The following is a 14,017-nucleotide window of genomic DNA, read 5'->3' on the forward strand; positions in this document are numbered from 1 at the left end:
TGCTATCTTTGTCCCAGAAGGATACCCGCCTAGTGTCAATCTGATCTCTCTTTTATGAGGTGTCTTTTTGGATATATAGGGGTCAGGGAGCTGCTTGAGGAGACGGTCTTTTCTTTATAGGAGCTCAAATGGTGAGCTGTGAGCTCTGTTGTTGTTCATTCAGAGCTGCTGGGCAGGTTCGTTTAGGTCTGCTGCAGGAGAACTCATAAACTGCTTTTTGTTCCCAGGTGCTCTGTCCCAGGGATTTAGGGCTTTATTTATGAGTTTCCGTTATGCTGCTGCCTTCTTATTTATTTTTTTTTTCCTTCAGACCTGCGCAGCCCAGCAAAGAGGCAGCCTAGTCACTGTCGGCCTATAGCAGCTTTGCTGAGCTGCTGTGGGCTCCGCCCTGCTGCCGAGTGAACTTCCCTACAGTCCTGTTTATATGGGTGTAGTTAGAACTGCTTTGGCGATGGTGGCCCGCCTCTGTTGGGGCGGAGTCTCTGCTGTGGCGGGTTGCCTTGGCAACGACGGGCTGCCTCAGCAATGGCGGGTTGCCTTGGCAACAGCGGGCTCCCTGGTAATGGCGGACGACCCTCCCCCACAGAGCTGGACTGTCCCGGGTTCAGCTGCGCTTGCTGTGAAACTCTCAATCCAGAGTTTCTGGTTGCTGCTCTTTTGTGGGGGTGGGACCAGCTGAGCCTGATCACCTGGCTTCCTGCCTCAGAGCCTTTTTTAAGTTGGTGTTCCAGTCGCCTGTTGAAGAGGCGCCGGGGTCTGTTTGTTTTCCCCTGCGGCCACTCACTGCGACGGCTTAAACAGCGGCACTGAGGTTTGTGGCGCTTTTTTTTCTTTTTTTTTTTTGGCCCTGGAATCTACTGTCCTGGTTCTCTGCTCAGTCCCCTTTTTGAACCAGCGTATGGGCGACTTCTCGTGGCTCCAATCGCCAGCCAAAAGGGCACCCGGATCGGTGTATTTTGTACGGAGAAGCGCGGCTCTGGGGCGCCGACAAAGCAGCCACGCGGGGCAAAGCAGCGGCGCTGGCCGCAACAGCCGCGCTGGCGACCGTGGAGCACCTCTGCCCGGGAATTTCCTAGTCTGTGGGCAATAAAAACGTGGCGTCCACTCACCCTCTGCACTTTCACTAGGAGCTGCAATCCTGAGCTGTTCCTAAACGGCCATCTTGGATCTCCTCCCCTGTTTTTTTTTTTTGTAAATAAAGACTTGAGAGAGAAGACTTATGTTTCAAAAAACATAAACACTTGTCATTAAATTCTAGTGCCATTAGTCGTTTAAATTTTTGTCATATTTTAGACTAACCCTGTGAATTAGTCTGTTCTCAAGCTTCTAATAAAGCAATACCCAAAACTGCGTAGTTTACAAAGGAAGAGATTTAATTGACCCATGGTTCTGCATTGCTGAAAAGGCTTCAGGAAACTTATAATCATGACAAAAGGCATTTATTCACTGGGCATCAGAAGAGAGAATGAGCACTGAGTGAAGGGGAAAGCCCCTTGTAAAAGCCATCAGATCTCATAGAACTCTCTCGCTATCACAAGAATAACATGAGAGAAACTGCTCCCATGATTAAATTACCCTCACCTGGCCCCACTCTTGACACATAGGGATTATTACAATTCAAGATGAGATTTGGGTGGGAACACAGAGCCTAACAACATTATTCTTACCCTGGTGCCTACCAAATCTCATGTCCTCGCAATTCAAAAGACAATCATGCCTTTTCAATAGTCACCCAAAGACACAACTCAGTCCAGCATTAATCCAAAAGTCCAAGCCCAAAGTCTAGTCTGAGATAAGACAATTCCCTTCCACCATTGAGCCTGTAAAATCAAAAGCAAGATAGTTACTTCCTAGATACAATGGTGGTATAGGCATTTAGTAAATACACCCGTTTCATATGGGAGAAATTTGCCAAAACAAAGGGGCTATAGGCCCCATGCAAGTCAGAAATTCAGTGAGGCAGCCAAATCTTAAAGCTTCAGAATGATCTCCTTTGACTCCATTTCTCATATCCAGGTCATTATGATGCAAGAGGTGGACTTCCAAGGCCTTGAGAAGCTCTGCCTCTGTGGCTTTGCAAGGTATAGCCTGCTCCCTGCTGTTTTCACGGGCTAGCATTGAGTGTGTGCAGCTTATCCAGGGGCGCCATGCAAGTTGTCAGTGGATCTACCATTGTGGGGTATGGAGTATGGTAGCCCTCCTCTCATAGCTCCATAGGCAGTGCCTCAGTAGAGACCCTGTGTGGGGACTCCAAATCACATTTCCCTTCTGCACTGCCCTAGCAGAGGCTCTACATAAAGGCTCTATCCCTGCTGCAATCTTCTTCCTGGATGTCTAGATGTTTCCATACATACTCAGAAATCTAGGAAGAGGGTTCCAAATCTCAATTCTTGACCTCAGTGCACCTGCAAGCTCAACACCACACAAAGCCACCAGGGCTTGGGGCTTGCACCCTCTGAAGTCATAGCCTGTTTGTTGGCCTCTTTTAGCCACAGCTAGACTTGAAGCAGCTGCGGCACAGGGTACAATGTCTTAAGGTTGCATAGAGCAGTGGAGAGGTGGGGGCGGTCTGGGCCCAGCACACAAAACCGTTTTGCCTTCCTAAGCCTGTGATGGGAGTGGTTGCTATGAAGGTTTCCGACATGCCCTGGAGACATTTTCCCCATTGTCTTGGTGATTAACATTTGGGTCCTCATTACTTATGCAAATTTCTGCAGCCAGGTTGAATTTCTCCCTGGGAAACTGGATTTTCTTTTCAACTGTATTGTCAGGCTGCACATTTTTCAAACTTTTATGTTCTGCGTCCTCTTGAACACTTTGCTGCTTAAAAATTTCTTCTGCCTGATACCCTAAATCATATCTTTCAAGTTCAAAGTTTCACGGATCTGTAGAGCAGGAGCAAAATGCCACCAGTCTCTTGGCATAGCAAGAGTCACCTTTATTCCAGTTCCCAACAAGTTTCTCATCTTCATCTGAAACTACCTCTTAGCAGGAATAAATATATTTACGAGTTATCTGGACATGTCCGCAGCCTAGGGATTTTTGAGCTATCTCTACTCCTTGTTTCATTTTGATACATGTCTTCTAATAACCTGGCTTGTCTCCTCTCCATCAAACTCCAAATGGTCATGCAACTGGAGCCTCTGATGATGCCTTTCTTTTACCAGAGACCATTAGATAGGCATCTGAGAGAGATCTGACGGCCCTCTTTCTAAAACAGCTCACCTGTCCACAGAAAGCAATTAAGAGCGATTACAATCCTTATCCTAATGGGAGTTAGATATATCTCTTCATAGGAGAAAAATGACATTGGCAGGAGGCAGACAACTGCCTAGGCAGATAGGAGCAGTTCCCTGGTGAAACTCTACCTTCAAGCCCAAAACATACTAAATACTGAAAGACCAGATTGCTGGTTCCTGATAAAAACACAACCCAGAGTGAGAAATTCCATTCCTGTTTTCCTGTCCTGTCCTGATTTGTTCTTTCTGAATAATGCTTTTTAACCAATCAAATGTTGCTTTTTCTAAGACTACCTCCAGCTTGCCCCTCCCCATCCTGTGCCTATAAAAAACCCAGATTCAGCCACCCTGGGGTAGAAACCACCTGATTATAGGGGTGGGGCACCACCCCGAGTTCCCTCTCCCTTGAGAGCTGGTCTGTTGCTCAATAAAATTATTCTCCTCCCTCCTCACTATTCGATCATCAGTATATCATCATGCTTCTTGGATGTGGGACAAGCGCTTAGGACCCACTGAACCTGTGTACAGAGAAGGCTGTAACATGTGCCCTCTGCCCTCCACTGGCAGATGGTAGCCACCCCACGTGACAGAAATGTTGGCAGGGCTGAGCCAGCCCCAAAGCCTCGGCCAAGATGGGGAAAGAACATTGTCAGCTGGGTGTTTCCAGCTGGCAAAAGTGATTAAGATAAGTCCTGCCTCCATGGCAGTTTAGATACTGTATGTTCTATGTATCTCACATGCAAGGGACCCTGTAAGATAAACTTTTATGCTATTGTCGACAGAAAAGCTACCCTCTACTGTGAATATACATAGGAAAGTATCCTCACTGTGACACATCATGGGTGGACCAGGAAATCATCATCTTTAAAATGAAGATTGCAGTCAATTGATATTTAAGTTTACACATTTTATTCCTAGTCAAATTAATCAGGCAAAAAGTTTGAAGACTGTGATATTTATATTCAAGCTTTTAAAATAAAAATCAATGTATAATTCCCTAAGAAACATATTAAGATATCGTGAAAAAAGAATGCAAAGATGTTTTGAGAAAAACACTAGGCAATATTAAGTATCTAGTTTCTATAATTTTTCCCTAGAAAAAGCATGTTATAAATTATCCATTCGTATTATCAGTTTTAATCATTTCCTTTATTTCAGATTGACAGCTTCCTTTTCTCACAACCCCAATCCTAATACTTTTGAATAGAGACAATTTGTAAAGACATGCCCTGAGGAAAGTTATGTTAATGCACCATGCTTTCCTAGTATTTAAATCAAAAACAGCTTTCTATTATTTGACAGTAAAGGTAATGAATAAAATAACAGCAGGATGAAAGAAACACTTCCTGGTGAGGATATAGCTATTGATAACATAAGAAAAACTTCCTATTTTTGACAGTCAAAGTTGTTCACAGTTAACAATCTTATAAATGTATTTTGTAGAATTAGAGATGATAGAACTGATTCAGTTCCTACTTTGCTGAGCTGTTTTGTTTTAGTCAGCTTTATAGATTTCTTTTTCCTATTCCTTCTCCCCTAGATTATTCCTTTCAGCCTTCAAGAATAAGCTCTAGCATCATATTCATTCTAAAACCTTTCTGGTCTTCCCCAGGTTGCTTTGGATCATCTTAAATTTGTGCTCTCACCTCACATGATATTTATTGTATTGCATTTGTATAGCCAATGTCCAGTTAGGAAAATATGTACAATACTACTTCTTTCAAATGGGAAATTGAATACCAGGAACTGGTTTTAATGAGCTGGAAGAACTGGATGAATGAAAGAACATTAACTTCTCTCACCAATTGGTGGCTGATTGAAATCTGTCTAATGATTAACTAACCAACTAAATGGGAGATCAAGTAAAAATGTATCATGAGCCAAGAAAGTATTATCTCAAAGAAGATTACCCAAAGTGAATAAGCTAAGTTAAAGCAAAAATACCAATGGCTTCATTTGACAAAAGGGAAGTTCTACCCTTAGCACAGTAGTCATTAGCACACTTGAGTCTTTCTCCTCTGAGTGTTCCATCTCAGAGATATTAACATATTTAGACAGAATGTCCAACATAACTCACATAGAATAGAGAGGTGTGAACTATCATGAAAATTATCCTAATGTGTATGAGCTTTAGAAGTAGAAAGCTTGGTTTGTTCGCTCTGTTCTTTAAACTCAAATGTGGAAATACATTTCTATCTCACAGAATTGCCGATAAGTTTGGAGAACATAAATAAAATACAAAAAGAATAGTACAGCGTGTATGATCAATCACTGAAAGCTACTCTTTTTATTGCTATTTTTCATTAAAATGCTCTGTTTCCTTTTGCTCTGATTCTGTCTTCATAAATTCACATTTAGGATGATTCATTTGCTTTCTGGATATGTTGATTCTGATCAACTATAGCCATATATATGATTATTTTGTCACACAGATTGTCTTTTGATTTCTTCTTATTCAGAGTCCTTCAAGCTATAACCAACATTTCTGAGTGAACTGAGAACCTACCCTACTTTTTGGTTTGGCCCTCCTTGATCACCAAATCTAGGGTATGATGAATTCACCTAATTAAACTGCCTTACACACAAATGGTGACAAATCTGCTTGCTGCTTTTTCTTCGCAGACATCATCACCCCTTTCATTCTTAACTTGCCAAATTGCTGCCTTTTTTTAACTCAAATTTCATCAGTATCCAAGATTACTTTCACATGACTGTGATGATTTTTGTTCTCAGAGCATGCCTATATGGTGATTAACATTGGCTTTGATTAAAAGAAAGAGTCAGAAATTTTATTTTGAAAGAGTAAGTAGCTTTACAACGTATAACAAATGTATTTTTGCAAAATATCAATTACTTACCAACAATTAATTTAAAATGCATAAGTTAACAGGGCCTAAATTCTGATTTATTTAGTTCCTACTTTCTATTATGACAATGTCAAGTACTCATTTTTGCCTTTTAATTCTCCCAGTACATCTTCTGCAGTTTTGTAATCTGGTTGGCTTTTTCTGTGACACTTTACTACAGTGTTCTGTTTCCCTTTACTGTTTTTTGTCCTTTGTTACTTCCTCCTTAATAAAAGGCTAATCATCAAGGACTTTCCCATCTTTCCTTTTCTGATTTATATTTACTTTGATTGACTAACCTTAATACTTCCTTAAATACTGAGTTTTTAATAAGTAAATGAATATCTCTTGCATTTATTTCAGTTTTGTTATGAAAATCAGATCTTTGCAACAATTACCACGTAGAACTCCTCAAAAAGCCGATGGTTTCTATTTTAAGGTGGTAATAAAATACATTGATAAATGCATGCTTTCACGAAGAATGGATCTAATATGTTATCAACCATCACCCTTAAAATCATTGAAATCTGCAAGATTACAGTTAAAATTATTCAATGTGGTATGCCAGTTCATACTCTAAGGATCAGACTAAAAAATGAATTTCTTGCATTTTGATCATAAATTAAAATTTATGTAAACATGGAGCTTATAACTTTAAAAAACACTAAATGATAAAAATTAAGATATTTAAGTATTCATTTATGTGTCTATTACCTTTAATACAAATGATATATAATTAAGACTTTAGCTATTGATGTGTCTTGCAAATCAGATGCTATTAAAAAACTGCCATCTATAAACCACATTATTTTAACTCAATAAGAACTCAATAACTAATTTAGGTTCAGTAATTTTTTTATTACATAAATTTTTTTTTAGAGCACTTTTAAGTTTGAAGAAAAATTGTACTGTCTGGTTATATGGTTTTGACCAAATGCACAATGCCATGTATCACCATTATATTATTATACAGAATAGTTTTGGTATTATTCTGAAATCCCCCTGTGATACACCTATTCATCCTTACTTCTCCTCTCTGTATGCCTTTCAACTTTTCACTTTTCGTATAGGTTTGTCTTTTCCAGAATGTCATGCAGTTCAATTTGTATACCATGTAGCCATTTCAAACTAGATTCTTTCACTTAGCGATATGCATATAAGGTTTCTCCATGTCTTTTGTGTTCTGATAGTTCATTTATTTTTATCACTGAATAATATCCTATTGTATAGATGTGCTACATATTGTTTATTCAAGAACCTACAGAAAGATATCTTGGTTGCTTTCAAGTTTTGGTAATTGTGAACATAGTTGCTACAAATATTTACATGCAGGTTTTGTGTAGACATAAGTTTTAAACTAATTTTGGTGAATACCAAGGAGTGTAATCAATAAATCATATGGTAAGAGTTTGTAAGAAACTGCAAAACTGTCTTCAAAGAGGCTGAATCATTTTGCATTCCCACCATCAATGAATGAGAATTCAGGTTGCTCCATATCCTTGACAATTGGTATTATCAGTGTTTTGGATTTTAGCCATTCTAATAGTGGTGTGCTGGTATCTCATTATTGTTTTAATTTGTATTTATTTAATGATGCATGATGATGAACATCTTTTCATACACTTATTTGCCATTTGTATATCTTCTGTGGTATCTGTTCAGATCCTTTGTCAGTTTTTAAATTGGGCTGTTTAATCACTTATTGTTTAGTTTTAAAATCTCATCATCGCTGGTCATTATAGAAATGCAAATCAAAACCACATTGAGATACCATCTCACACCAGTTAGAATGGTGATTATTAAAAAATTAGGAGACAACAGAGAGAATGTGGAGAAATAGGAACGCTTTTACACTGTTGGTGGGAGTGTAAATTAATTCAACTGTTGTGGAAGACAGTGTGGTGATTCCTCAAGGATCTAGAAATAGAAATACCGTTTGACCCAGCAATCCCATTACTGGATATATAACCAAAGGATTATAAAACATTCAACTATAAAGACACATGCTTAAGTATGTTTATTGCTGCACTGTTCACAATAGCAAAGACTTGGAACCAACCCAAATGCCCATAAAAGATAGACTAGATAAAGAAAATGTGGCATATATACACCATGGAATACTATGCAGCCATATAAAAGGATGAGTTCATGTCCTTTGCAGGGACACTAATGAAGCTGGAAACCATTATTCTCAGCAAACTGACATAAGAACAGAAAACCAAACACTACATGTTCTCACTCATGAGTGAGTGTTGAACAGTGAGAATGCATGGACACAGGGAGGGGAACATCACACATCAGAGCCTGTCGATGGGTGGAGGAGTAGGGGATGGATAGCAGTGAGTTGGGGGATTGGGAAGGACTAACATTAGGAGAAATACCTAATGTAGATGATGAGGGGATAGTTGCAGACTCTCAAACCACCATGGCATGTGTATACCTTTGTAACAAATCTGCACGTTCTGCACATGTACCCCAGAACTTAACATATAATTTTAAAAATATGAAAAAAAAAGAGTTCCTTGTGCATATTAGATACAAGTCCTTTATTAAATAGATGTTTTCTAAAATCTTTTTCTTCAAGTATGGGATTTGTCATTTTTTTCTCTCAACAGTGCCTTTCATGAAGGTGTAGCTTTTTAATTTTAATTGTCACACTTAACTTTTTTTCATGGATCTTGCTTTTGGTGTTGTATCTACTAGCTCTCCATGACACTCAAACTAGCATAGGTTTTCTTGTTTTCTTCTAGAAATTTTCTGGTTTGTGATGGGCGTATGATCAATTTTGGTGTTACTTTTTGTGAAATGTGTAATGTTAGTGTCTAGATTTGTCATTTTGCATGTGGATGTCCAGTTTTCCTTAGCACCATTTGTTGGAAGGACATGTCCTTGCTCCTTCAACAAAGATCAGTTGACTGTCGTTCAGTAGGCTTGTTCACAGGCTCTCTATTCTTTTCATTCACCTGTTTTTGTATTCTTTCACTATTTCCTTACTGTTTTTATTCTTACAGCTTTATAGTAATACTTGAAGTCAGTTAGTGGCAATCCTTCAACTTTCTTCTTTAATACTGTGTTGACTATTCTGGATCTTTTGCCCTTCTCATTACACTTTAGAATTACTTTCTCAATATCCACAAAATAATTTGCTAAGGTTTAAATTAAGCAAATTATTATTTCTCAATTATTTGTAAAATACATTTTCAGAAATATAATTATTGTACAGAAATGGTCAGATACAAATATGTCATGTATTACTCAGAAAATCAAATTTATGTATTATATATAAAATGGCCAGGTAAACGTTTTCCACCAATAAACAAACTTGTCACAGGTAACAATAAAGGACTGACTAGGCTTTTCTGGGTTGGTGGCAGTCTCACTGCACAGCATTGTGTCTTACTACTAATCATATGAACAACAGAAAGGGATAAAATAATCATCCTTCATTACTCACTGACTACTGTCACTTTCACAATATTTTAAGTAGCCTGACACCAATGTTACAGAAACCAAACCAAATGAAATGCAAAAACCAATATGTGTTCTGAAAGGTAATCGATAGTTCCTAATAACAGACATTAACAATCTCCAGCATCATCTCTGGGAACAATCTGCAGTTTGAACCATACTTTTGAATACTATTTCTTGAAGTCTGTACATGATTTATTTCTATCCCATCATTAAAATTATTGCACTTTTTATTTCCAGCACTTTCAGCTGCTACAAACTTCCATTAAAGGTTCACTGTCCAGACACTGAGTATTTTGTACAGCAGACATGGTCCATCATCAGCATAATCTCGAAGGAAATATGTAACATGGTGGAGCCATTGCAGACAGAGACCACATGGAAACTCTGTGTAGCGTCCACATTTTCTCCCTTGTTCAGGAACCACCCTACCTGATTCAGGAGTAAGTAGACTTTAAAATACAGCTCTTTTTTCCACCCAGACGTGTATGCTAACACTATATGCCAGAGAGGACTGACATATATCCAAGCACAGTCTTACAGCAAGTCTTATAGCAAGTCCAAAAATGTCTATAAGAATGCTCCACTCTAAGAAAGCAATGGGATATACATGTAGGGGGGAAAGCATGCACAGTTTTAGCTCTCATTTGCCTCCAATGATTCTGGATGTACCACTTGGTTTCAGTGAGCATCAATGTCTTCATCTGTTAAACAAGGCTACTATCAGTTCATCTGCAGGGTTTCAAAGATGGCGAAATTGAGACACATATAAAACTTAGTATATATTAATACTCAGCATGTTTCTTGAATTGAAGTTTCTATGAGGTATTTAATACCTCTCCATTCTGCACTCGATTTTGTAAATGAGAAAACTTACCTCATCCATCAGACAAGTTCTTGCAAAAGGCTCATTTTCCTTCCCCAGTTGCAGTCTTTACATACAACAAAACCATTTTTTTTTCTTTTCTCAATCTCTGTTTTCATTTCAACAAGATAATTTTTCATCTTCTGCCACTGCCATGGGGCATTTTCATAAAAATAAAAGTGAAAACCAACCTTAACGAGAAAGGGCTTTTGGGGAGTTAAAGGATGGGTATCATGTGAATTTATGGTATACACAAAAAAGGATTCAGAGCTATGTAAGAAATGCTGTTTATCCATGATAGTTACAGCCATTTAATTGCTATAAGTCAAAGAATAAAAGATAATTTATGTTGTTATTATTATAGAATCCTGTTTAAGAAAAACAACAAAGGATAAATATATGCTGGGACATTTTCCATTGTCCTGCTAACCAGAATATTAGTAGAACAAGTAATTGGAAAGAGAAGGAAGAACATTAGGCATCTGCATATAGATTAGGTAGAGGAGACAAATAATACAGTGTTTAGGATTGATAATACAGTCAATTTATTTTACTCTCCAATTCATGATTAATGAATAAAAAGAATGGTGCAATTCCATTGGGAAGTACTCTTTATCTGTTTCAGCCTAAATTAGAAAAATTTAAGTAAAGCAGAGTATATATTTACACACACACGCACAACACTTAAAGATATATTGAGAGTGGATTTTTCTGTCTACTGCATTTTATATCTGGAATACGCAGTTTTCCAAATTCTACTATGATAAAATACTTTTCTTGTTTTTTTTTTTTTTTTTAATTTACTATCATTCTAATTTTAAAATATTTTAACTAAGAACAGACTGGTGAATGATTGAAATTTATAAGTAGCCTGGATTTCAGAGGTAGCAGAGATACAAAGGAATCAGTTGTTGCAAATTGTACACTGAAGGGAAATATACTTTGTCCTGTTGAAGATAATTTCTTTTTAAAAATTAGGAGGACTCAAAGCAAAAACAAAGACATATAAAGACACATGTAAAAAAACTAAAATTAAGAAAAAGATTCAGAGCAAAATATGCTGCAGAGAAGATATAAAAGCAGCTTATTTATTTGAAATTTGTATTCTAAGTTCTTACTGTGCTTTGATTAGTCTTAAATTTGATTATAAATCTGTGTTGGGGTGATTTTACATAATAATAGTTGTTTTCAGTGTTTTTTAGTTTGTTTATTTTCATTCTATTTTTCATAATAATATTCCCTTAGCTTTGTCTGGATCCTATGCCCAGGACAGCTGTTTTGTGTAACTCCAGGGATGGTTATTACTTGTAATTCATATGAGTGGGGTGCAATGGACTTTGGCAGTCCTCACCTTACATGGGTTTATATGGAGTCTCATCCATCCTACTGAAAAATGATGAAGTGCCTGAGAAGAACTCCAAAGTTATTTCAACTCTGAATATTTTGAGATTTCTGTCTATTCTCAATTCTTTTCTCCTTTTTATTTAATCGAATTCCATGGCTTTAACTATCACTTTATGCTAATGAATCTAAATTAATAAAAGTAAGTATTACTATCAAATATTACAAGCAACCTCAGATCCCAGTGTCTTCACATTAAGTGTTATTTTCTCTGACTCATGCCATAGTCCAATTCAATAAACACTCTTCTGAGTGTAAATCTAGACTTGCTAGACAATGTACAGAAGTAAGAAGTTATCAGCCTCCATTCCCCATATACAAATACAGGGCAGCAAAGCTAGACAGAGCATCCACAATGCTGCAATATTGTGAGAGAGATGGTTTGGGGTGTCCTTGTCCATGACTGTGGGGATAAATTTCCTCATTATTTCTAATTTTGCTCTCTGGAAACAACTCCCTCGTCTCTTCTCTGATTCATGTCCCTGCCTTCTACAACATTCTTCCTTGTCTATCCTCTCTTGCAATGTATGAATTATAAGTTGGAGTATTTGTGATTCCAGAAGATCACAGAAATTTTGAAAATTGTTTTCTACTCAAAGAAAATTGATAGCTTAAGATTGTTCTACTTATTTTATGGTCAAAGGCAATTTAATCTGGGCTTAATGTTTTATTTTTTTAATTTTTATTTTTAGGAATACAAATCCTGCAAAAACAGTTAACTTCTGATTTGTTTTGAATTAGTTCCATGTTCCAATAGCTGCATAGAGAGTCATTTTTTATATATTTTACTCATCTTTTTTTTTCTTTTTCTTTTTCACCACCATGATTGCACTTACTTCCTCAAGCTAATGGCAGCTACTTTGAGAGTCTCAAGCTTTTATGCCAAGGTCACACGTTTTACCTGATCTTTAACAAAGGCATCTTCTTAATGTGTTTCCACAGCTCAAGGACTTTTACAGTGCTACTTTTCAAATTTGGAGTAAACAGGTATTATTAACTCCCCTTTGAAGGAAAAAAAAAAAAACATGCTGGACTTTCCATTTCCTTTCATTATACTTGCAATCTGGCAAAGCTTTCTCTGAGCACATCTCTTTCCTGTAATACCTTGTCAAACACAGCCAATAGAACTAATACAGTGTATTAATGCAGTGTATTCACTGTATTCATTTACTGCTTTCTGCTACAACAAATTGCCACAAACGTAGTGGCTTAAAGCGGCATATATTTATTATCTAACAGTCTGTAGGCCACAATCTAACATGAGTCTCACTGGGCTAAAATTAAGTGTCAGCAGGGCTGTATTCCGTTCTAGAGGCTCTGGGGAGAATCCATTTCCTTGCCTTTTACAGCTTTTAGAACGCTGCTCACTGAACTCGGCTCATGTACACTTCCATCAGTCTCTGAAGCCAGCAGCGCCCTGCTGAATATTTCCCACAATGGCACCTTTCTGGTTCTCCTTGTCTGCCTCTCGCTTTGACGTTTAAGGATCACTGTGGTTATACTGAATTTAATTATATATCATCCAATATAATCTGCCGATTTACCTATTAGGTCATTGGATGAGTAATCCTAATGCATTCTGCAATCTTAATTCTCCTTTGCCTTGAAAGATAACACATTCACAGATTCCAGAGATTAGGATGCAAACATCTTTGAGGGGATCATCATCATGCCTAGGATATACATTAACTCTGTATTTCCAGTTATTTTCTCTAGAGCTGTCAGCCTCAAAGGCTTATAATCAGCTTTCCAAATTCTCACTGGCAAAGGTTTTATAAAATATTTTGACACAGCTTATCATGAGTATCCAATTTTCCAGACACTGATATCAATTTCCTCAACACCCCCAACTTAATAGATAAACTAATGCAATGTATATATAATATTTAATATTTTACATATACATAATTTTTAAATAATTATACATTTACAGGAAGTCAAAAACAAATATACAGAGAGGTTTTGTGTTCCCTTTACCCAGTTGCATTTTAGGTTACTATAATACAATATTGAAACTAAGGAATTGGGAATGACATTGGTACAATGTGTGTGTATAGTTCTATATCATTTTATTACATGTAGTTTTGTGAAATCACCACCACAATAATGACATGGAACTCTTCCATCGCCACAATGATCTCTCTCATGCAACCCCTAAGTATTCACATTCACCCCTTGCTCATACACCATCCCCAAAC

This window comes from Sapajus apella, unplaced genomic scaffold, assembly GCF_009761245.1.
Source record: "Sapajus apella isolate SASKATOON/1434 unplaced genomic scaffold, GSC_monkey_1.0 scaffold31, whole genome shotgun sequence".
NCBI classification, from domain to species: Eukaryota; Metazoa; Chordata; class Mammalia; order Primates; family Cebidae; genus Sapajus; species Sapajus apella.